General features: G+C 40.8%; 1 protein-coding gene and 1 long non-coding RNA gene across 2 annotated transcripts in view; one reads left to right on the top strand and one right to left on the bottom strand.

Annotated features, from left to right (window-relative positions):
- The window catches only part of LOC309479524, a 51399-nt gene extending 36681 nt beyond the window's left edge, over positions 1–14718 (bottom strand). The window contains exons 1-2 of the long non-coding RNA XR_014199266.1: positions 14680–14718; positions 8754–8983 (exon numbers count right to left, since the gene is read on the bottom strand). This is a non-coding gene — a long non-coding RNA (uncharacterized lncRNA). The remainder of the gene's footprint in view (positions 1–8753; positions 8984–14679) is intronic.
- LOC309479463 (uncharacterized protein) overlaps positions 1–25309 on the top strand; it is a 323172-nt gene that overhangs the window by 260334 nt on the left and 37529 nt on the right. The window lies entirely within an intron of this gene.

The raw sequence follows: 25309 nt of genomic DNA, 5'->3' as shown, positions 1-25309 counted from the left end.
TATCAATAGGAAAAATCGTAACTGTATAATCCTCGGGGATTTTAATATTGACATCTCTAGGGATGGTCCTATTAAAAATGATTTCATGAACACTCTTCACTCCTCCTCCTTTATACCGACTATTAATAGATATACTAGAGTAACTCACTCATACAAGTCTATCATTGATAATATTATTACAAACATCCAAAATTCGAGGTTGGAGTCAGGTGTGGTTGTGACTGATATATCTGATCACTACCCAATTGTGTTATCTTTAAACCTGGCATCTAAACCTCCACCTAAACGCTGTAAGATAAAGATCAGTGTCCTGAATGAGAGAACACTACAGCAGCTTCGTGATAACTTGGAGAGTAAGGTATGGACTAGTGTGTATGAAACCCGTGATCCAGAGACTGCCTATGACAGTCTAATTCACGAATTAACGGAGTCCATCCACAATACCATTCCAGTGAAGACTGTCATATGCAGAAATGATGATCATCATCCTTGGCTCACTAAAGGGATTCTTAACTCTATTAAACGTAAAAATAAACTTTATAAGCTCTATAGGAAAAATCCCAATGATGAAAACAAAAGCAAATATTTTAAGTTTAGAAACAAACTCACTCATATTATGAGGAAGAGTAAACAAATTTACTACACCGAACATATAAATGCAGCCCAATGTGACTCCAAAAGGACCTGGGCTGTGTTGAACAAGGTTCTAAACAGGGGCCAGAAGTCATCTGTGTTACCCGAATGTTCGAATGACAATTCGCCTTTATTAGCTGATAGTTTTAATGATTACTTTGTTTCATTAGGTGAAGATCTTGCCAAAAAAATCAGACCTCCCAACGGATCCTCTTTTAGACATTATCTCTATGGAAATTACATGCAATCTTTTTTCATGAAACCTACTGATAAAACTGAAATTCATAAAATTATTACAAATTTGAAGAGCTTTCGAACGGGAGGGGTTGATGGAATATGTAGTAAAATTGTGATAGCTGTTGCAGACATAATAGCACAGCCACTTACACATTGTATTAACTTATCACTTCTGTATGGTATAGTGCCAAGTATGACAAAAATAGCGAGAATTACTCCAATTTATAAATCAGGCGACAAAAATAATATGGGCAATTACCGTCCAATTTCTGTTTTACCATCTCTGTCTAAGGTATTAGAGAGAGTGGTACACATTAGGTTAAGTCATTATTTGGATAAGCTTCATATTCTAGTAAGATCACAGTATGGTTTCAGGAAAGAGAATTCTACTTTTATGGCTGTTTTAGACCTTATTGAAAAAATGTATGATTCTTTAGACCAAGGTGACTGTGGAGTTGGTGTTTTCCTTGACCTATCTAAGGCATTTGACACTATTGATTTTAATATTCTTCTGGAGAAATTACATCATTATGGTGTTAGAGGAGTAGCACTTGACTGGTTTAAAAGTTACCTACATGGTCGGAAACAATATGTGATGATTAATAACCATATATCTCAAATGAAAGAAATTAAATACGGGGTTCCCCAAGGTTCAATTTTAGGTCCATTACTATTCATCATATATATAAATGACTTTGTGAATTCCTCTCAAGTATTTCAAAAGGTGATGTTTGCAGACGACACAAATTTGTTTTTGTCACATAAAAATTCAAGTGACTTACAAATTATTTTAAATGAAGAACTACAAAAAATTGTTGTCTGGTTCAAGTGTAATAAATTATCTCTCAACATTAAAAAAACTAACTATATAGTGTTCCAATCAAATATAAGGGCATCAGCTACAAAACAGTTTTGCCTAAATGTAGATGATGAGGAGATACTACCAACCACTTCTACAAATTTTTGGGGGTTCACATTGACAAATGTCTAAACTTTAAATGTCACATTGATCACTTGATATTGAAGCTTTCAAAATATGTTGGTCTGTTCTTCAGAATACGGCACTATCTTACATTACCTGCTCTTCTTACCCTGTACAAAACTTTGTTTGAACCTCACATTAGTTATTGTAATGTAATTTGGTGTAATACCTACCTGAGTCACTTAAATAAATTAATAAGTCTACAAAAGAAGATAATACGAGCTATATCGTGGTCTTGGTATAATACTCCCACAAGACCCCTCTTTTACTGCTTTGGTCTCCTCCGGCTTACTGAATTGAATATATACCTTAATGCGTGCATTATGCACCGGGTAGTTAATGTGACAAACAGCAGGCTATCTCAGCTCATTCCAATTAGTAGTCCGCTTCACGCTCATGCCACCAGGAATAAACATCTGATCACCGGTAAAACTAGAAGACTTAAAAGTGCAAATTTGAGCATTACAAGTAGAGGCCCAAAGATTTGGAATGAGCTAGATGGCAGGCTGAAGGTGTTGAAATCTGTATCCATCTTTAAGAAAACACTAAAAAGGGAACTTTTACGCTTATATCTATAACCTTTCCAGTAGCCTACCTAGACTACAGTAGATCCTAAAAGCATTGTCCTGATTCATTTTTTGTGTGTCTTATGTTGTATTGTGTTTTTTGTATGATATTATTGTTGTGTGATTGGTGTTAAAATCTGTTTTTCTTTTTTTTTTCTCTCTCTTTTTTTGTTTAAGTATTTGTTCTTAATGGATTATTTCAAAATGTCCTCAGGCTCCCTATTATAAGCTTTGGATAGCTTCTCTGGGAGACCTGATTCACACATGACTGTATGTGCCATTTGGTTTGTGCCATTTGTTTTGATGATATGTGTGGGTGAACTAATAATAAAAAATAAATAAAAAATAAAAAAAGACGTGTAATCTAACAAATTTGAATTGTAGCCTATGTGGTATTTTAAATAGTTCTGAATTTGATTTCCTTAAACGAATTTATTTCGTTTTTTACATTTATTAGACATATATTTTCAAACAGCTATTTTTTTGTTCTGAATTCTTTGACTGCAAATTCATATTCAGTTTTTAAAAATACAGATTCAAGTTTTCAAGATGAAGAAGAAATTCAGAACTTCAAATTCAGTTTTCTAAAATTCAAACCGCGGAAAATTCAGATCTTACAGAAAGTAGGTCAGGTCACAGGTCATCCACAGGGAAGAGTAAAGGATCTCAGAAAAGTCGAACAGAGCATTTTGGCTGCACTGCAGTAGTTTTCTACCGCAAACGCGGTGGTAGTTCAAGAGAATCCGTGTATCTTTCGTTCAGTCGTTTTTATTTTATTTAATATTAAGAGTAGAAAAATGAGAAATCAGCTTGAGTATTAGATTTCTAATATTCTAGTAATAATAGTCCTCTGCTGCTGCAGTTGCACGGAGCTTACAAAATTTAACGCGTGTATTGCAACTAGGCTACATTTCATTTTCTCATCAAACAAATAACGAATGGCTCGACACAACAGAAGAGCCTAGACAGGGCTTTCTCTCTGTGTAGATATAAAGTAACCTACGCTTTGCATCAGCTGGGTATGGGGTAAATGACGGCTGTCATAGCCTGCATAGTCGCCCGGTAAGTTAAAAAAAGAAAAGAAATTAAGATATAAATCAATATAATTATTTATATTTTTGTGTATGAACAAGTAGCAACACAGAAGGGTGATCCATGGATTTCAAATAGATGGAGGAATGATAAGACAGCACACCTTTCCAGATCTGTTTTAAGAACACTTCATCTGGAAATCTGTGTAAGGGTCCGTTCATACAGAACGCGCTTTTTCATTGCTTTTCATTGCATACGCGCACTAGACGGACGTTGCGCTCGCTCTTCTGCAGCGTCTCGGCGTTCTAAAAACGCGGCGCTCAATTGAAAAGAAGTTCAGCTTTTAAAAACACGCCTCAAGACCTTGCGTTTTCCCCCATTCCACTGCCCACTTATGTGTAAATGTCCCCAAAGTCATAAACATCTTAAAGGTGATTTCTGTATTGATATCTTCCAGATGAACCTGCACATCAAATATCCTAGAAGCAAAATACGTTATATTAACACATACCCATATATTTTATGAAGATGTTACACTTAAACTTGACGAATAAATGTAATATTCCAACTTTAATCTGATAGTTTTGTAAATTCATGTAACAATTTCCATTGGTGTGCACAAGCAGGCGTTCTTCGTTACCATGGTAACCGTCCTGCTTCTGCATTCCACTTTCACACCTTATCGTGCGCATGGAAAAGTATGGAAGATATAGGCCTACTGATGATGTTATTTAATGATACTACAGATTGCACTTAGGTGACTTCATTCTACTGTTTTGCAGAGCGTGCCATGTTTGCTGTGATGCATTATTTTTTTTATTTTTTTTTTCAGAGTTATACACGAAGTAAAACAATGGATACAAATATTTCACATATACTATTCTAAATGATTCCAAAGCATCATAAGATATTAGGAACATTAAAGGTATACATTCATATCAATGAATTTAAAGAACATTGATTCACACATTAATGAAAAGAAAAGATAAAAAAAAAATATAATATAACATAACAGAAAGGGGTTATATGTGTATAATTAAAACGAAAGGAATTTAATTCTTTGAAGATGTCCATAGTTCTGGTTGCTTTGCGGTTTGAAAGTCCTTTCAGTGTTTCAAAATAAATCTTCATGTCAGCCCTAAAATGGAAAATGTTGGGTATCCTTTCAGACCATTTACATTTATGATCTCCAATTAATATTTCCAAAGTGTTCATTCCAAAAGTATTTATTTTGAGGTGTAGCAGGGCAGTGAATCAAGCATCTGAAGAATTTATTATTACATTTACTATCTTTTATATCAATACCGTTTATCAAAACCTGTTTTTTATCCATTGATTGCTTATGTGGTTCACTGCTACCTCTCAAGAGTCTCAAAAAACCTACTGGAATTGGATCAAAAACAATACTATATTCTCGTGGAGTTATTGGAATCCCAAATATGTTTAAAAACTCTGTATATGTAAGTAAGTAACCCTCGTTATTAATCAGTTGTGAGACCATTAGAATATCATTTTTAATCCAATTGTCGTAGAAGATCGATTTATTCTTATATTTAACCATTTTATTATTCCAGATTAACTGCTTGTGGGGGGAGAAGTTATGTTTGTATATAAGAAGCCAACATAAAAGAGCCTGTCTATGAAAATTGGATAGCTGAATGGAGCTTGTTAACCTCAAAGTCACATTTTAAAAGGAACTCTATACCACCAACTTTTTCAAAAATAAGATTTGGAATAATATACCATAGTTTATCAGTATGCTTAATATAATGTTTAATCCAGTTCAACTTGAAAATTGTATTAGAAGTACCAAAATCAAGCACATTTAAACCTCCTTGATTATAAGAATTACATAATATATTTTTATTTAAATAGTGTGACTTGTTTTTCCATATAAAGTTGAATCAATTTTTTTAATAAAAGATTTTGGCACATCTAACACTTTTGCAGGATAGACTAAGCGAGACAGCCCCTCAGTTTTGGACAAAAGAACTCTACCTTTGAGTGATAAATCCCCCATGAGCCACATATCAAATCTCTTTTTCGTTTTCACCATAAGGGGTTGGAAATTAGATTGCACTCTGTCTGATTGATTTTTACAGATATTGATACCAAGGTTCGTAACTTCCTCCCTAACTGGAATACCTTCAAATTCAGTTAAGGGAATATCATTGTTTTTAAGTGGAAAAAGAGTAAATTTTTTAACATTTAAAGATAAACCTGAAGCTTTAGAAAATACATTGAGACACTCTATAACTTTTTTAACCTGTGATTTGTCTTTTAAAAAAATAGCTGTATCATCAGCTAGCTGACAACATTTAATTTCTTTTTCCATAATTTTGATGCCTTGAAACGAATCGTTATGTATACATAGAGCCATGGTTTGCATGACCAACAGAAATAGGAACGGAGCCGCTGGATCTCCTTGTTTTATGCCCCGGGAGATGCTAAATCTACGAGTAGTTCCCCATGGAAGTTTAACTGAACTATTGCAGTCACTATATAAAGTTTGTATTGCCCTTTTAAAGTATTGACCAAAACCAAAAAAATCGAATACGTCAAATAAAAAATCATGTGTCACAGTATCAAATGCTTTGTATATATCTATAAATAGAATGTAACTATTATCAGTTATGTAATCCTTATAGTCAATTAAATCTAAGATTAATCTAATATTGTTACTGATATGCCGTCCTTGCATAAAACCAGACTGACTGTCATCTATTATTGTATCTAAGCACAACTTTATTCTTTGCGCAAAAATATGAGCCAACAATTTTGCATCATTATTAATTAAGGTTATAGGCCTCCAGTTGTCAAGAAGCAAGCAATCCTTATTGGGTTTAGGTAATAATGTAATTTAGCCTTGACACATAGTCGGGGGAAGCCTACAGGTTTCTATAGCCTCCTTAAAAACTAATAATAAGAATTCAGAAATGTAATCTTGAAATGCTTTATAAAATTCACCTGTTAGGCCATCATTCCCTGGGGATTTATTATCTTTTAGCTTATAATGTTCTTTTTAAGTTCTTCTAGGGATATGTCTTGATCACAAATGTCCTTCTGAGTTTCATCAATACCTTGAGCCACACTTTTTATACATGAGAGGAAAAATGAGCTCTGACAACTGTTGTGTTCGGAATATAGTTTTTTATAAAAATCTTCCACAAAATTTGATATTTTTGAGGAGTTTTCAGAGATCTGATCATTAATTCTAAGTTTATAAATACTGTTAACACTAACATTTCTTTTTTCTAAATTATGAAAATATTTTGTATTCCTTTCACCATGTTCTATCCATTTTCGCCTAGAACGAATAAAGGCTCCCTGTGCCAAATTTTGATAGATATTGTCCAATTCAGCTTGTAATTCAAATAAAGTATTGATGTCAGCTTGTGATTGCTCATTTTTTTCATAGATATAAATTATTCCCTTGAGTATTCTATCTTGTCTCAATCTTTTTTCCTTAGATAATTCTTTTGCCCTTTCAATGGCCATATTACGGATCTGAAATTTTGTATATTCCCAATGTTTGCCATATATTTTGTCTTTTTTTGCTTCTATCAAATTTTCATTTATTATTTTTTTGGCTTTTTCTTTGAAGATTTTATCACTCAAAAGTGTATTATTTAATTTCCAATAATTTGGTTTATATTTTATTGATTGAACCCTTATACATAATACTAAAGTAATCATATTATGATCAGAAAATACTGAGGGTTCTATTTTGGTTTCTTCCACACTGTCTAGTAACTCATTTGAAATAAGCCAGAAGTCAATCCTGGATCTCTTAGATAAATCTTTGTTATTCCAAGTGAACTGGATTTGCTGTGGATTTTTTAATCTCCATATGTCACAACAGTTTAAATGCATACATAGATTATTAAACTCTCCATAATTGCCTCTTAAGGATCTTTGAGGTTGACAGTCTATGATGGGGTCAATTATGCAGTTCCAGTCACCTCCCAAAATTAATTTAGCGTTGATGAAGGAATTTAATAAGGCATTTATTTGTTCATCAAATTCTACAAAAAGGTCTGTGTTTCTATGACTATTATTATGACCATATATATTACCCAAAATGAAAATATTCTCCATAAATTCAATAACTAAAATAACCCATCTTCCTAAATCATGAACAACATTTTTAAGGATTTTTCCCTGAAAGGAGCCCTTTAATATGGCAAGGCCAGCAGATTTACTGTTTCCATAAGCCATCCAGATATTGTCTCCCCACTGATTTTTCCAGAAATTAAAATCTGAAGCTAAAGCTTGTGTTTCTTGAAGAAAATAAAAATCTGCCTTGAAAGTTTTACAAAATAAAAATACAGCTTTCCTCTTAGTCTGTTCTCGTATACCCCTCACATTAAGCGAATAAAATGACAAAGACAAATTGAAAAGTAGAACAAGTTAACTAAAACAAACAAAAACAAAAAACCTTGAGTTTTAAGTGTAACAAAAAGGGAAAATGATTTTCTTCACCTTTTGAATACTGATTAGAATGAGCAAACTTGGGATTACAAATCTGACCTTTTAACAGTTAAACATTAAATATAACAGCACATCACTAGATGTATTTTAGAATACAACTGAACTTCTCAACGAAAGTCCATGGGCAACTTTGCTTTTAGATCACATCAGAGGTTTTAGCTTTGGCTTTAGCTCCGACGAAGAAGGCTCTCTTCCCTTGCTTCCGTGCCTCTTTAATCTGTGGCCACAGTTTAGTGCGAGACTCTTTATCTTTCGTGGTCAAGTCTTCGCCGAATTTTATCTTCTTTATTTTGAGAAATTCCGAATTCTTCGCGCATTTCCATACCTTTTCTTTGGTCGATCTTGATGTAAATCTTGTTATCACCGGTCGAGTTTTACCATCCTCTCTCCTCCCGATCCTGTGGCTTATCAATTTGGGAGCGAAGATCCTCTTCTGGGTCTTGAATGACTGCCTTACAGATGTCAATCACACGCTGTTTAACATCTTCTCCTTCCTGCTCTGGCAAGCCATACAGCCTCAAGTTCCATCTTCTGTGATAGCGTTCCATGTCATTCAATCTGTCTTCCAGGCCTGTAATTCTCTTCTGATGGTCATCACTTATATTTTTAACCGTTTTTATTTCTGTTTTCATGTCTTGAACTTCGTTGAAGAGAAACTCTGATGATTCCTTTAAAGCTTCGATGGTGTCCGCATTTTTCTTTATCAGGCCTGCAAGATTGTCCGCGTTCTCTTTTATTTTTTCAGCTACAAGCCTCACGATGTTATCTTGCAGTTCGGAGAGTGTAGGTTCAACTTTACCTTTTTTTGCGACTGGAGTGCACGGAGCTGATAGCCTGACGTCGTCATACTCAGATTCTAGTCAGAATGTGAGTCTGATACTGCTCCATTGAGCTTTGATTATGGGGCGTGTTTCAACCGAACCAGGAAGGAAAATGCCTCTGCACTCAATTGGATAGACCTATAACCAATCAGAGCAACGGAGTAAGTGATGTATGTTTTTCATTCATGTTTCCGATCGACAAATGCCTTGATCGTGGTTCCCTTTCAAGGCGGTAACTTCGACAGTACGTCAACTGTGACGTATATGGGAACTCCTCCCTTCTCCATTTTGCTGAAATCTTATGGGCTAACGCCAGCTGGGGACAGCTGGCCAATTGACGCGAAGCATGCAAATACTGACAGGCTGCGGGCAGTATAAATGCATGGGTTCGTGGCAATAACGTCAGAATCTCTCTTTTCACGCTAAGAAATCATTCGTCATCGTGAAGTTGCATTAGAGGACTAATAGTAATTTTTCTTCGACGCATCCGATGGCTACTACATGCCAGTTATGTGCGGGCCCCTTAGACCCGCCCGACACTCACCTGTTCTGTGTCGCTTGCCTGGGCCTCGCCCACGCTGAAGCGGCACTAACGGACGACACGTGCGCCCACTGCGCCGAGCTGCCAGTGCGCGCCCTCAGAGCCAGAAGGGAAGTGGCTCGATCAGCAGCGGGGATAAGGCCCACTGCCGCCAGCGAGCCGCTGGTGGGCCCTCCCCCATCCGACGACGAGGTCTTCGATGCCGTCAGCTTCGCGGACGCGAGCTTTCGCCCCCCCCACGCCGTCGCGAGCTTCGTCTCCTTTGGGGCTGGTGGGGAAGACGACTCCATGTCACTCTCGGCGTCGGAAAAGGATTGGGCGTCTCAATCCGAACGCCCCGACCAAGAGGGCCCTGCAGACCTCCAGGATGAGCTCGTCAGGGTCCTCGGCAAGGCCGTCTCTGAGCTGGACCTCAAGTGGAGCGCTCCGGACGAGCCAGCCAAGAGCAAGTTGGACACTTGGTTTCTCCAGTCGAGCCGTCGTCAGACTGCATCGAGGAGAAGTACCCCGTTCTTCCCAGACGTTCACGAGCACGTGGTGAGGGCGTGGGCTGCACCCCAATCGGCACGCACCCACTCGAACACGCAGGCCATGTTCGCGCACGTGGACGGGGCGGAAGCCCACGGATATGTGCGCATGCCCCCCGTCGAGGAGACCGTTGCCGCGCACCTGTGCCCGTCTTCATCTGCACTGGGGTCGGACCGCAGCCTGCCATCCAAGCCGTGCAGGTTCACCGCCCACCAGGCGGATAAGGCCTACGCATCTGCGGGGGAAGCAGCTTCAGCTCTACACGCCATGGCGATACTACAGGTGTTCCAGGCGAAGCTACTTCAATCCCTAGACGACGGCACAGTGGACGCTGACGTCATCAGGGATCTGCGCGCGGCAACGGACCTCGCGCTGATGGCTACCAAGCGATCTGCTCAAGCCATCGGCCGCTCCATGGGTTTCATGGTCGTCCTCAACAGGCACCTATGGCTAACCCTAGCTGACCTGAAGGACACTGACCGCAAGACGCTCCTGAACGCTCCAATCACTCCCTCCGGCCTCTTTGGTGACGCCGTGGAGTCAGTCACGGAGCGTTTTTCTGAGACGCAAAAACGCGCGAAGGCGATGAGCCACGTGATGCCCCGTCGCTCACTCCAGCCATCGGCGAGATCCCGCTCGTCTTCGGCTCCTCGCCAGGCTCAAGGACAGGCTAGACAGCCCGCCGTGGTGCCCCGCCCCGAACCGGACGCCCGTTTCGCCCGCGGCCGGAACAAGCAGTGGACGGGACCTGGGAAAAAACGCCAGGGTCAGAGTCAGAGGAGGAGCCCGCGCCGTGAGAGAACCAGCGCGCCATCCTCGGCTACCAAGCCATCCACCTGACAGAGCGGTCAAGAGGAAGAGAGAGCGTGCGGGGGGGCCCTCCCCCAAACGCCGTGTTCTAAAGCACCATGTCCCCCATGTTACCCCGGGCGACAAGTGCATTGTGTGTGCAAATGTTGTCTCTGTTTGTGTGAGTTCCACAATAAAAACATGTACCCCTGCACAAAAAGAGCTTTTTCTTCCTCTTACACCAAACACTGTGTCACTCGCCCTGCCCCAGAGCAGCGCAGAGTCACAGCCCATAACTATAATGGCCTCTCGAGGGCACGAGAGTGTCAACATTACACCAAGCCCATCGCGAGCCGCCCTCCCGCCAGTGTTTTTAGACTCGCGGGGGCGGGGCTCCAGTCAAAACACATCGTCACTAGCTACGGCGGCAATAAAGCTAACGCGTCCGCTGTGTCACTTCACGGACGCGTGGGAGGCTATTCCGGGCGTTTCACCGTGGGTACTGGGAATAATTCGGCACGGATATTCTCTCCAGTTCAGACGCAGGCCACCCCGCTTCAACGGCGTGGTCCCGTCACTGACCTCGCCCCAAAACGTTCCCGTTCTGAGACAGGAAGTTCTCAGTCTGCTCGAGAAAGGAGCGATAGAGCGGGTCCCTCCGAGCGAGCAAGAGAGCGGGTTCTACAGCCGTTATTTCGTGGTGCCAAAAAAGGATGGAGGACTCCGTCCGATACTGGACCTGAGACCCATCAACCGAGCACTTCACAAGCGCGCGTTCAGAATGACAACACTGAAACAGATCCTGGCACAAATTCGTCCCGGGGACTGGTTCGCTTCAGTGGACTTAAAGGACGCCTACTTTCATATTCAAATAGCGACGCGCCACAGGCGCTTCCTGAGGTTTGCTTTCGAAGGGACGGCTTATCAGTATTCGGTGCTACCGTTCGGACTAGCCCTGGCTCCCCGAACATTTTCAAAGTGTGTGGACACAGCGCTCTCCCCCCTCAGATCGAGCGGGATGCGTATCCTGAATTATCTGGACGATTGGCTGATATTAGCCCACTCAAGAGATGTGCTAATCAGTCACGTGGAAACGCTGCTTCGCCACCTGGATACGCTGGGACTGCGTGTGAATATGCAGAAAAGCGTGTTTATTCCGAGTCAGACTATAACTTATCTGGGAGTATGTTTGGACTCGGTGGCGATGCGAGCCCACCTCTCTCAAGAGCGCATAGAGACAATCTCTTCGACCCTGCGCCGTTTCAGACCGGGCAGGTCTGTTTCATTGAGAGAATTTCAGAGGCTCCTGGGACTGATGGCGGCGGCTTCTTCAGTGTGCCACCTGGGTCTGCTGCATATGCGGCCGCTGCAGTTCTGGCTGAGAACCCGAGTTCCGCCGAGGGCGTGGTCTTCAGGCCACAAGCGCATTACGGTCACTCACAGTTGTGTCAACACTCTGAGACCGTGGAGCAACCCGGACATATTCAGCCCAGGAGTTCCTTTGGGTATAGTGACACAACGCACCGTGGTCTCGACGGATGCATCAACCTCGGGCTGGGGAGCAGTGTGCTTAGGCGTGCCTGCCTCAGGCCTGTGGTCGGAGTCACAGAGAGAGTGGCACATAAACCGTTTGGAGTTGGAGGCGGTGTCCTTAGCCCTGGAAGCATTTCGGTCAAAATTGGAGCAGCAACATGTACTGATTCGAACCGACAACACGTCCGTGGTCTCGTACATAAATCGTCAGGGCGGCGTGCGCTCCAGAGCTCTGTTCAAACAGGCAGAGAGTCTCCTGTTGTGGGCGGACCGTCATCTCCTCTCCATAAGAGCGGCGCACATCCCCGGTCTCCTGAACCGTGGAGCAGATATGCTGTCGAGGAACGGGATTCCTCAAGGAGAGTGGAGGCTTCACCCTGGGTCAGCCCAAATGATTTGGGATCGATTCGGGAGGGCGGACGTGGATCTGTTTGCCACAAGCGAGAACACGCACTGTCGGACGTTCTTCTCGCTATCTCACTCCCCACTGTTGGGAGATGCTCTGACATCGCGCTGGCCGGAAGCCAGGCTTTACGCGTTTCCTCCAGTGAAGATTCTGCCTATGGTGTTGTGCAAAATCAGAGAGGAGAGAGCGTCAGTGATCCTCGTGGCCCCGAACTGGCCGAATCAGCCCTGGTTTGCGGACCTGAGAGAGTTAATGGTGGCTCCCCCATGGCGAATCCCCCTCAGGAAGGACCTGCTGTCTCAGGCGAATGGCACGATATGGCACCCCAGCCCCGAGCTGTGGAACCTTCATGTGTGGCCGCTGCGGGGACTTTAGTGGAGCGAAACACTCTGCATTCTCGAGTGCTGAGCACACTCGCGGAGGCGCGCGCGCCTTCAACCAGACGCCTCTACGCTCTGAAATGGGGAGTTTTTACTAAGTGGTGCCAGGACATCGAAATTGACCCGGTGACTAGTTCAGTGTCGGATGTTTTGCGCTTTCTGCAGCACAGAATGGATAGCGGCAGTTTGCCATCAACACTGAAGGTGTATGTAGCTGCTATTGCTGCTTTTCGTTCCCCGGTCGACGGGCAATCGATTGGTAAGCACGCTATGGTGATCAGGTTTCTCAGGGGAGCGAGGAGATTGTGTCCATCACAGCCGCCCTCTGTGCCGCCGTGGGACCTAGCTCTAGTTTTGAGAGCCCTATCTCTACCACCGTTCGAGCCCCTATCTTCGATTGCGGTCAAGGAGCTCTCTTTAAAGACGGCATTACTCCTGGCTCTTGCCTCAGCGAAGCGCATCGGGGACTTGCACGCGTTCTCGGTGAACGACGACTGCATCTGTTTCGGACCGGGCGATTGCAGCGTCACTCTCCGGCCGAGACCGGGATACGTTCCGAAGTCACTCAATACACCGTTCAGGGCACAAGTTGTTTCCCTGCCCGCCTTATCTGCTGAACCGTCAGCCTCGGATGACGCTGACGCCCAGACCGCTGTGTGCCCGGTCAGGGCTTTGCGGATGTATATGGATCGCTCGGCCGCCTTTCGTCAGTCGGACCAGCTATTCGATGTAATAAGGGACATGCTGTTTCAAAACAGAGGCTTTCTCACTGGATTGTGGACGCAATTGCTTTGGCTTATAAATGCCAGGGGAAGGATTGTCCCCTTAACATCAGAGCTCATTCTACGAGGGCGGTTGCCTCCTCGTGGGCCTGGTCTAAAGGGATGTCTATCCAGGATTTATGTCTTGCTGCTGGCTGGTCTTCTCAGAACACATTCGCCAGGTTTTACAAGCTGGATGTACGGTCCGTAGCGTCTCAAGTGCTTTCGGTAAGTTGAGTTTACTCATGTACCGTGAAACTGTGATCCAGTGCAGTAGCTACCTTTAGCTAACCTGTTATGGTTATTAGGTTCATACAAGTTGTCACCGCGAAGCCGTCGACACTGTGTTTTCTCTCATGCTTTGAGTGCTTAATGTGTTGTGCCTGCCCTGTCACTGTCAGTGCAGACCTCACGTTAAAATTCTTGGGATATGCAAATTTTGATAGGGTTGAAGCTGCCGTCTCATTGGCCTACCTCGGCCTATCAGATGTGTGTATTCCTAAGCGGTGCGGCTATTGGCTAGGAACTGTTGTATACGCTTATGTGACAAGGGGTTCCCCGTCTGGGCTTATCTTCTCTGCTCTCACGGCGTGATTTTATACAGTTCCCATATACGTCACAGTTGACGTAATGTCGAAGTTACCGCCTTGAAAGGGAACGTCTCCGGTTACTATGGTAACCTCGGTTCCCTGAGAGGCGGGAACGAGACATTACGTTAACCGCCGTGTCGCTGTTTGATCAGCTGTGCCAGCGTTCAGTCGTGATTCTGACGTTATTGCCACGAACCCATGCATTTATACTGCCCGCAGCCTGTCAGTATTTGCATGCTTCGCGTCAATTGGCCAGCTGTCCCCAGCTGGCGTTAGCCCATAAGATTTCAGCAAAATGGAGAAGGGAGGAGTTCCCATATACGTCACAGTTGACGTAATGTCTCGTTCCCGCCTCTCAGGGAACCGAGGTTACCATAGTAACCGGAGACGTTCTCTGTTCCTCTTTTAAAATGAATGCGCTGTCGATATCTTCTATAACAGACGCGATGGCGGAATCTACACATAATGTTTTATAAACAGTTCGAGAGGAGCACGTTCAAATAATCAATCCAATCAACTTGTCATCAAACAATGACCGTCTGGTCTACACTATCAGCATGAGAGGAAGCATATATTTATTCACTTTGTCAACTCACCTAACATTCCATGACAGTTTTCAGCATCCCTCCACTCACTCTCGGCCTGTTCTTCCACAGCCTGGAATACGGGGGGAGCACTTTGGGTTCGGGCCGAATACCGAGCCCGCCCTCTCCTCAGACAGCACGCCAAATATACATTTATTCTATCTGACTTATTTGTAAGTGTGAACTCGTGAAATAACAATTCTCCAGCGGCAGTCATCTGTGTTGTAAACGAATTCAACCCAAGCGCTCGTTGGTGACGTGGATGATTACGTTACGTTGCTCATCTGTCCATCATCGTATAAAGCCCGCCCTAACAATTTGATTGGTCCGAACAATTTTTGTTCGGGCATAATTCAATAGGGTCTGGCCAAGATAAAAGAAATTACATTTAAAATATTACATAGATGTTACCCCTGTAATAGTGTACTCAATAAGTATATCCAAAACCTAGAAGATAAATGCACTTTCTGTGATGCTGAAGAGACAATTGTACATATTTTTTGTGAATGTGTTTGTGTTAAAGCTTTTTGGAATGAGTTATGTACCTATCTCTCAGAGAAAACAAATGTCAAAATATGTATTAACACCTTTAGTATTATTTTTCTTTATCATAATCCAAATTCTCAAATTCAATACGTTATTAATTTGTTTATGATTCTTGGTAAATTTTTTATTCACAAATGCCAATTTTTGGGTAAGATCCCGTTACTGTCTATTTTTCTAGTAGACTATAATTCCTATGTTTTGTCTTTGATGGGCATAAAAAACAAAAAGTCTTTGAAAAGTCAAAGATTGCTTTCTATGTTTAATCTTGTATAATTTTTTTTTCTTTCCTCTGGCACTTTATTTTGTTTTTATTTATTTTTTTGTGATCTATGTTTTTTTATTATTATTATTGTTCCTGTTATGTACTTGTTACATCTTCATTTTGGCATTAATAAAAAATAAAAAAATAAAATAAAATAAAAAAAAGGGTCTGGCTGCAGACTTACGGGGCGAGTGGAGCTCCCATAGGAGCTCCACTCAATAGCGGAAATACGTCACCTACACTGCGCCCGAGCGGATATATAAACGATTATAAATGTATAAATGACCTAATCTTCACGCAAAATATCGAAGCGGTATACAAAGCTTTTACGTTTTATGACTTATATATATATATATATATATATATATATATATATATATATATAGTACCAGTCAAAAGTTTGGAAACGTTACTATTTTTAATGTTTTTGAAAGAAGTCTCTTATGCTCATCAAGCCTGCAGTTAAAAAACAAAACAAATTAAAGCTGCAAGCAGCGATGAAAGGGCCCTCGCACCCGTGCCATCGTCACTCGTTGGCTTTAGGAAGACAGAGCATGGTTGGGCAATGTGCATTTAAGGAGGTATACAGTATATAGTAGTTGCTAGCATGTTTAGTATGTTTTTAGCATGCTTAGTACACAATAGGTATGTGGTTAGTACTGCATTACTGTGTTAACCAGTTCAGTTTCTGTTGGCAGTAGGTGGGGTTATATATCTGAATATTGCTTTGTAGATGTGTTCAGTGCAGGACTTTTATCAAGTATGTGAAGTTTGGGGCAGATTGGATATTGTATGTTTGAGTTACAGCAAATTCATATTTAATTGTAGTAATAGTATGGTTTAGTACTTATAGTGTTTACTAGTATGTTTTAGCATGTTTCTAGTATGTTGGTAGGATGTTAAGCACCTACTGGCATTTTTTTTTATATGTTATTAGGAGTCCACAACAGTGTTTAACATGTCACTTCCTGTTGCCAGCAGGTGGCGCATTGACTGTAACTGAATATGAGCATTGTCATGTGTTCAAGACAGAACGCTTATCAAAAGTGTGAAGTTTGGCGCAGATTGGACATTGCCTTCTTGAGTAACAACAACATCCTGTTTCATTATATTAGCATGCTTTAGCACTTAGCTTAGTATTGCTAGCATGTTTTAACATGTTTCTAGCATGTTTAGAAGTCAATGGTATTTTTAACATGTTGCTAGAACGGCATCAACGTGTTAAACATGACACTTCCTGTTACCAGTAGGTGGCACTATTACTATAACTGAATATTCTCATGTAGATGTGTTCAGGCCATGACTCTTATCAAACGTGTGAAGTTTGGGGCAGACTGGACATTCCGTGCCTGTGTTACAGCAAATTCCTATTTAATTGCAGTATTAGCATGCTTTAGCACTAAGCTAAGTGTTTGCTAGCATTTTTTAACATGTTTCTAGTATGTTGTTAGCATGTTTAGCACATGCTGGAACTTTTTTATATGTTATTAGGAGTCCACAACAGTGTTTAACATGTCACTTCCTGTTGCCAGCAGGTGGCGCTATGACTGTAACTGAATATGAGCATGGTCATGTGTTCAGGACAGAACGCTTATCAAAAGAGTGAAGTTTGGCGCAGATTGGACATTGCCTTCTTGAGTAACAACAACATCCTGTTTCATTGAATTAACATGCTTTAGCACTTAGCTAAGTTTTGCTAGCATGTTTTAACATGTTTCTAGCATGTTTAGAAGTCAATGGCATTTTTAACATGTTGCTAGAACGGCATCAACGTGTTAAACATGACACTTCCTGTTACCAGTAGGTGGCGCTATTACTATAACTGAATATTCTCATGTAGATGTGTTCAGGCCATGACTCTTATCAAACGTGTGACGTTTGGGGCAGACTGGACATTCCGTGCCTGTGTTTCAGCAAATTCCTATTTAATTGCAGTATTAGCATGCTTAAGCACTAAGCTAAGTGTTTGCTAGCATGTTTTAACATGTTTCTAGTATGTTGTTAGCATGTTTAGCACATGCTGGAACTTTTTTATATGTTATTAGGAGTCCACAACAGTGTTTAACATGTCACTTCCTGTTGCCAGCAGGTGGCGCTATGACTGTAACTGAATATGAGCATGGTCATGTGTCCAGGACAGAACGCTTATCAAAAGTGTGAAGTTTGGCGCAGATTGGACATTGCCTTCTTGAGTAACAACAACATCCTGTTTCATTGAATTAGCATGCTTTAGCACTTAGCTAAGTATTGCTAGCATGTTTTAACATGTTTCTAGCATGTTTAGAAGTCAATGGCATTTTTAACATGTTGCTAGAATGGCATCAACGTGTTAAACATGACACTTCCTGTTACCAGTAGGTGGCGCTATTACTATAACTGAATATTCTCATGTAGATGTGTTCAGGACAGAACGATTATCAAAAGTGTGAAGTTTGGGGCAGATTGGACATTCCATGCCTGAGTTACAGCAAATTCCTATTTAATTGCAAAAATAGCATGCTTTAGCACTTAGCTAAGAGTTTGCTAGCATGTTTTAGCATGCTTCTAGTATGTTGTTAGCATGTTTAGCACTTGCTGGCACTTTTTTATATGTTATTAGGAGTCCATAACAGTGTTAAACATGTCACTTCCTGTTGCCAGCAGGTGGCGCTATGACTATAACTGAATATGAGCATGGTCATGTGTTCAGGACAGAACGCTTATCAAACGTGTGAAGTTCGGGGCAGATTGGACATTCCATGCCTGAGTTACAGCAACTTCCTGTTTCATGGCGAAACATCGAAATTTGTCAGGCCGCCGAGGACCCGCCCTTCGACGAAAACTCAAGATCTTCGCAATTTAACGTCGCAAAGGCCTTAAGATTACACTCACCAAATTTGAAGATGATCAGATTAAAACTGTAGGAGGAGTTCGTTAAAGTACGAGGCATGAAAATGGCAAAAACTGCACAAAAATCTGAGAGGAAGTTCAAAATGGCTGACTTCCTGTTGTGTTTAGGGCTATGCTCCAAGAGACTTTTTTGTAGGTATTAGGTGATTACATGTATGTACCGAATTTCGTGCACGTACGTGGAACGTTGCGGGAGGCGCACTCCGTTGAACTTTTATAGGTGGCGCTATCGAGCCATTTTGCCCCGTCCAATTCTGAAACCTATATCAGATGTAAATTTTCGCCAGTTCTGACGCGTGTGCAAAGTTTTGTGAGTTTTCGAGCATGTTTAGGCCCTCAAAAATGCAATTAAATGCGGAGAAGAATAATAATAATAAACAGAGCAATTCCAAGAGGGTCCTCACACCATCGGTGCTCGGGCCCTAAAAACAGTAATATTATGAAATATTATTACAATTTAAAATAATGGTTCTCTTTTTTAATATATTTTAAAATGTAATTTATTTTTGTGATGCAAAGCTGAATTTTCATCAGCAAGTACTCCAGTCTTTGGTGTCTTATGATCCTTCAGAAATCATTCTAATATGATGATTTGATACTCAGTTATTATCAATGATGGAAACAGTTGTGCTGTTTAATATATTTTTTTGGAATACTTTTTTCAGGATTCATTGATGAGTAAAACGTTAACAGCATTTATTCATTAAAACAGCATTTATTCAAAATAAAAACATTTCTAACAATATAAATCGTTACCATCACCTTTTATCAATTTAACGCATCCTTGTTGAATTAAAGTACTAATTTCTTAAAAAAAAAATAGTTATTGTTCCCAAACTTTTGAACGGTAGTGTTTATTGTTACAAAAGATTTCTATTCTAAATAAATACAGTTCTTTTTAACTTTTTATTCATCAAATAATCCTGAAAAAAGTATCTCAGGTTATAAAAAAAATATTAAGCAGCACAACTGTTTCCAACATTGATCATAAATCATCATATTAGAATGATTTCTGAAGGATCATAAGACACCAAAGACTGGAGTACTTGCTGATGAAAATTCAGCTTTGCATCACACAAATAAATTACATTTTAAAGTATATTAAAAAAGAGAACCATTATTTTAAATTGTAATAATATTTCATAATATTACAGTTTTTTATTTTTTTATTTAACTGCAGGCTTGATGAGCATAAGAGACTTCTTTCAAAAACATTAAAAATAGTAACGTTTCCAAACTTTTGACTGGTACTATATATAAAAGTCAAGTCATAAAACGTAAAAGCTTTGTATACTGCTTCGATATTTTGCGTGAAGATTAGGTCATTTATACATTTATAATCGTTAGGTGACGTATATATGCGCTCCGGCGCAGTGGAGGTGACGTATTTCCGCTATTGAGTGGAGCTCCACTCGCCCACAGTCTGCAGCCAGACCCTTCTCGCATAATTCGGTTGTTAAGTCGTGACGTAACCACTCTCCGATAATACTCTTTCCGGGTCCAAAGTCCAGGTCCTCTCTACCTACCTACCGCTTTCGCTAGTGTTTTGGTTATTATTGAGTGTTTTTACAATGCCGCAGTGCTGTGTCCCGCAGTGATGGAGTACTCGAGTCCTGGACTCGGACTCGAGTCCGACTCGAGTCCCTATTCTCTGGACTCGAGTCCGACTCGAGACTCTATTCTCAGGACTCGTGACTTGACTTGGACTCGCGGACTGATGACTCGTTCTTGGACTCGGACTCGAGGATATAAAATTGGACTTGAGCATTCATCAAATGAATGACGTTGGATGAAGTTTCTGACTAAATAGGATTTAAAATTTGATATAAGATGTTACACTTTTCCTGTTTTGGGCTCCAAGACCGGACGGGATCTCTTTTTTTCCTGCATATATGAACGAGCAGAGAGAAAGCCCCAGCCGCGCGCGCGCTCTCACCGTCTTCAAACAACACGAGCGGTGCTCCCTCCTCACGCATATTAATCAAAATCAATTGAGACGATAGTAAAAGGTCGGAAGACCGAAGTTTCACGTAGATCATTCAGAGATTTTTTTCTCCTGAATTACCGCGAGGTGTGAATTGTGCTGAAAAAAAACAAAAAACGTTTGCCTTATCTTCTCTGAAAAGCGTTCCGCACATTCAGCTGACATTAGCCACAATTTCAATAAACGAAAAGACCTATCTAGTGATGAAATGTTTTCTGTGTTGACACAAATCTTGTCCTGTCCTAAACTGCCGAGATAATCACACAAGGCGTGCCGTATAGGCTACACGTCCATTAAAGCTGCCGTCGGCAAGTCTGGCAGATTGGGTCGATTAGCCAAAATTTTGAATGTTTACAACTCTCATGCCCCTCCCCACTACCAGCGAGCACCCTCCCATCGAGGTCGTGCTCGTCAGTGCGTCACTGTGCGTGTGTACCTGATTTTCTGTGAACGCGTCCGTCTCTTCAGCATCTATCAACACCATGGACTCGGAGGTAGGCTGCCCTGGCTAATCTATCCATAGATAGCAATAACCGAGGAATTGGAAGCTTGTTAGTAGATTTTCTGTCCTCCATCACGCTTCATGCAATCTCCAGGCGAACTTCAGGCGTGGCGTGTGCATGTGATATTAACGTGCGCGAGTGAGGGGGATCTGTGGCGTGTGCACGACCTGTGATTCACAGTCAGATCTCACACAGCCCTGCGCTGATTGGACCTGATGAGCGCTGGGTTTTTGCAAAACAAATATGCTGATTTCACGCAGCCGCCATTTTAAAATCGAAAGTGAGGCTCCGGTGGGAAGAACCCCGGAAGTAAAGATAAACAACAATGCCTTGGATTACCAACCTAAAGCTGCTGCCGCGATTTACACTATTGGATGTTACTATTCAATATAGGATATATATATAGTTCATTCCTGCTTCTTTTTTTACATTCTGAATTATATATATAAAAAATATTTTATTTATAAATGAATTTCACTGTATATAGTCTAAAGTATGAAAGAAATGTATGTACATTTTTAGAATTGACACGCCATCATTAAACACAACAATACGCTATCACATTCACGACTCTCCTGTGATTAAAGGCGACACTTCCGGTTTTCTTCCCACCGGAGCCTCGCGTTCGATTTCAAAATAACGGCTGCGTGAAATCAGCGTATAACACGCTCCAGGTGGAGTTAGAAGCTCGGGTTTTTTTCTAAAACCACCTTATTTATGTTGTTCTGTCGGATTATAGTGTCGATTACACTGAATATGATCAAAAAAATGTTGCCGACGGCAGCTTTAATGACACGTCCGATTCGCGAACTAATGACTCCTTTGAACGATTCACTTTAATGAATGGTTAAAACAACTGACCATCTGTCCAACAACGAACTCACGAGACGTCTGAATTGGTGTATAACAAATCGGTAACACTTTACAATATGTTCCATTTATTAAACTCTAGTTAACTACATTTGTTAACATTTAGGCTACTATTAATAAACTGCACTTCTACAGCATTGTTAATGTTAATTTCAACATTTAGCCTACTAATAGCCTACATTATTGAAATCAATTTTTTTATTTATATTTATTTATATTGTATTTATTATTTATAATTGTCAACACAGTGGTGTCATTTTTGTTTAATGTAGACCCTCTTTTATAATTATATCAGCTCTTTAAAGGTGCCAGAGTAGAGAAATGTTGGCAGTCTTGAAATATAACACAGACTCAACCTTGATGACTCGACTCGGACTCGAACACTGGGGACTCGAGACTCGACTCGGACTCGAACTCAGGTAATGGTGACTCGACTCGGACTCGACTCGGTCTCTTCTTTGGTGACTCGGACTTGGACTCGGACTCGAACACGGGGACTCAAGACTTGACTCGGACTCGACAATTGGTGACTCGACTACAACACTGGTGTCCCGTGTCCCGAGCTAACTCACTTCAACCTCGTAAATCTTCTTTTTCATTGATGCCTGGACTCTACCCTTAATTATGCCACCTGAGTGATGAGCTACACTAACCACTCTGTTGGTATTAAAGGAATTTAAACCCTTTTCGACCGCCAAGGGTGCCTCACTAAGAAGGACGTGATCGTAAATAAATGTACAGGTTCCTATGGAAGGCCAAAAGGGCCAAAACGTGTGAAACTGTCGCGTTAACGCGTATTTACGTGTTAACACGCGTTAACACGTCATTACGCGTTAACGCGTATTTACGTGTTAACGCGTTAATTGCGTGTTAACGCGTAAATGACGTGTTAACGCGTACCTAAATTTGGGACATTAGCACCACCTACTGGTTTGGTGCTGCTCTTGCTCAAACACAGAGAACCTAAATTAAGCTTGTAAATAGCAGTTTTTAAGGTGAAAATACATGTTCAACAATGACTTTTCAGAATATAGGTTACAACTAGGCCTACATATAATTACAGCATATTTTAAATTGGCCTCTGAAAGTCATGACCATTTTCACAATCACAATAGAAGTTGTGTTAGGATAATATTAGGGCTGTCCCCGACTATGGATTTTCATAGTCGAATCAGAATCGTCATGTCTTGCCTATAGTCGACTAATAGTCGAATCATGTGTGTGGGGCTGGGGGCGGGGCTTTAACGTTTCAAAGCCGCGATGTACAGAAAATCACACAAAGATATAGAAGAAAATGTATAAAAACATTTTTGATCAATAAAACTAAGAAATAACATAAATAACTCCAGAAAGGCCACACTGCAGATTTGCATTTCACATGCAAATCAAATTAAATCGGCTAAATTACCTATGCGAGCAGGCCAGCCTACAGCACAACATCGATGCACCGAAAAAATAAACAATTAATTTACTAAATTAAATTAGAACAGAATATACCTTTCTAATAAATAAAAATACAAAACGAAATAAATCACAATCAAGTCACAAGATGAGGAGCAAATGTGTGCAAAATGCCGAAAGTGCAGGGGAACATATATTCAAAACACAAGCCACAAATAGTTAGATTAGATAACCCTGACAGATTAATAAATAAAATTAAAATAAAGAAATTATTAAAATAACGATAGTAGCCAGAATTTTCAACTTTGTCTTTTTAACTGAAACAACAATAAATGCTAAACTGGAGAGGCAGTCTTTTTAGCTAAAAATGTTCACAGCATCCAAAAATAAAATTAGAACCGGCTGAAAAGTTTTGAAATCACTTGTACCTGATCGAGAGAACAAATCCTGAAAGTCTTTCACTCTGTCTGTCCGTTGGAGTCTTTTCAAATTGTGCGCGCGGATAAAATACATTCTAACGTGAAACCCAGTCTATGCGTGAAACATGTTAACGTTGGCCGGCAGAAGTGCGATCATGGTTTTCCTGATGCTAAATCCAGCCTTGGAGAATATCCTTTCTGATGGTGTACATCCACACTTTAGATTTTCTTATCCCAGACATTGTTAAAGATTTAAATCCTTGCCGCGAAGACGCTCCTCTGTCGGTCACGGATTGAAAGTGAAACTTAAATCTGTCACGGGGTGTTTGGATTTATTCACGCACGTTAAAAAATATTTATTAAAAGCTTCTTTCTTTGCACATTTTTATATACGCCTACAGCATTATCATAATAGGCTGAATATTAACGTATTGACATAAGAGCCCTCATATAGCCAAAGTGGCATGATCCTCGTTTCATAACACCTCTGCGAAGATTCGACCGTGAGATTGGTAGTCGAATCAGGCTCCTCCTATCGAAGCATCGAATCTTCGACTATTCGGGGTCACCCCTAGATAATATTACACATTTCCTTCAAATAGTATTTTCATGTAGCCTACACTCCTACTGTAGCATATTTCTAAAGCATCTTTTTATAATTGAACTACTATGCATTATTTGTTAGAGAGCCCCTTCTGATAACACATTAAGCCTTGTGAATCTGACTGATATATATGTAACGGAGTTTAAATAATGCTGTTAAATTCATGCATTAATTGGGAAAACTCGACATTGGCTGTTGCGTCCCTTGCATTTGTGTGCGTGATATTAAGGGCGGAGCTACGTCACCACCAGCAGAGTTTCACATCTCTCGCTGATGGTAAGTCGCATCAATAAGTGCTGCGTCATAAAAACTGAGTTTAGATTGTTTTCAAGTGTAAGGTTGGTCTTTTTAACTACACACAAGTTTACTTCATGTGCCTGTCAGTCCCTAGTTCTGTCAGTCGAGTCAAATGTGTTATTTGCGATGATGAAACGTGATGTGTGTGTGTTAACCTGCTTGTGAACTCCGAATCTCTGATTTCATTTAAGATCTATGAGCAACATTGATGCGTGATGCACTGCCTTTAACCAGCTTTTGGTCCTGTTTGTCCCAGGTATGTTTTATATTCGGATTTGTCATGTGTAAGAATATATTAGTTGAACTGAGTGTTAGCATTATCACATGTGCTATGTGCTCTCACGTGCTCGCACGTGCTGAACTGTGTAACTGCGCCATTTTAGGTGGCTGTTCTTTTCTTTCTGTATTCCAAAAATATACAAAATGATGGTTGCTTAAATTTAGTTTCTCTGTATTTGTGAATTTATGAGAAATGAGAACAGAGACAGTGATTTGTACTTTATTTCTTTAATGTATGTTTTATTTTGAGTTTAATTCCACTATACGATCACTTTTGTAAAAATGTATATCCAGCAGAGTTTCACATCTCTCGCTGATGATCTATGAGCAACATTGATGCGTGATGCACTGCCTTTAACCAGCTTTTGGTCCTGTTTGTCC

The sequence above is a fragment of the Leuciscus leuciscus genome (assembly GCF_965113295.1).
Source record: "Leuciscus leuciscus genome assembly, chromosome: 17".
In the NCBI taxonomy this organism is placed as follows: domain Eukaryota; kingdom Metazoa; phylum Chordata; class Actinopteri; order Cypriniformes; family Leuciscidae; genus Leuciscus; species Leuciscus leuciscus.
The sequence above is the reverse complement of the archived record's forward strand: the minus strand, read 5'-3'. Positions and strand labels throughout refer to the sequence as shown.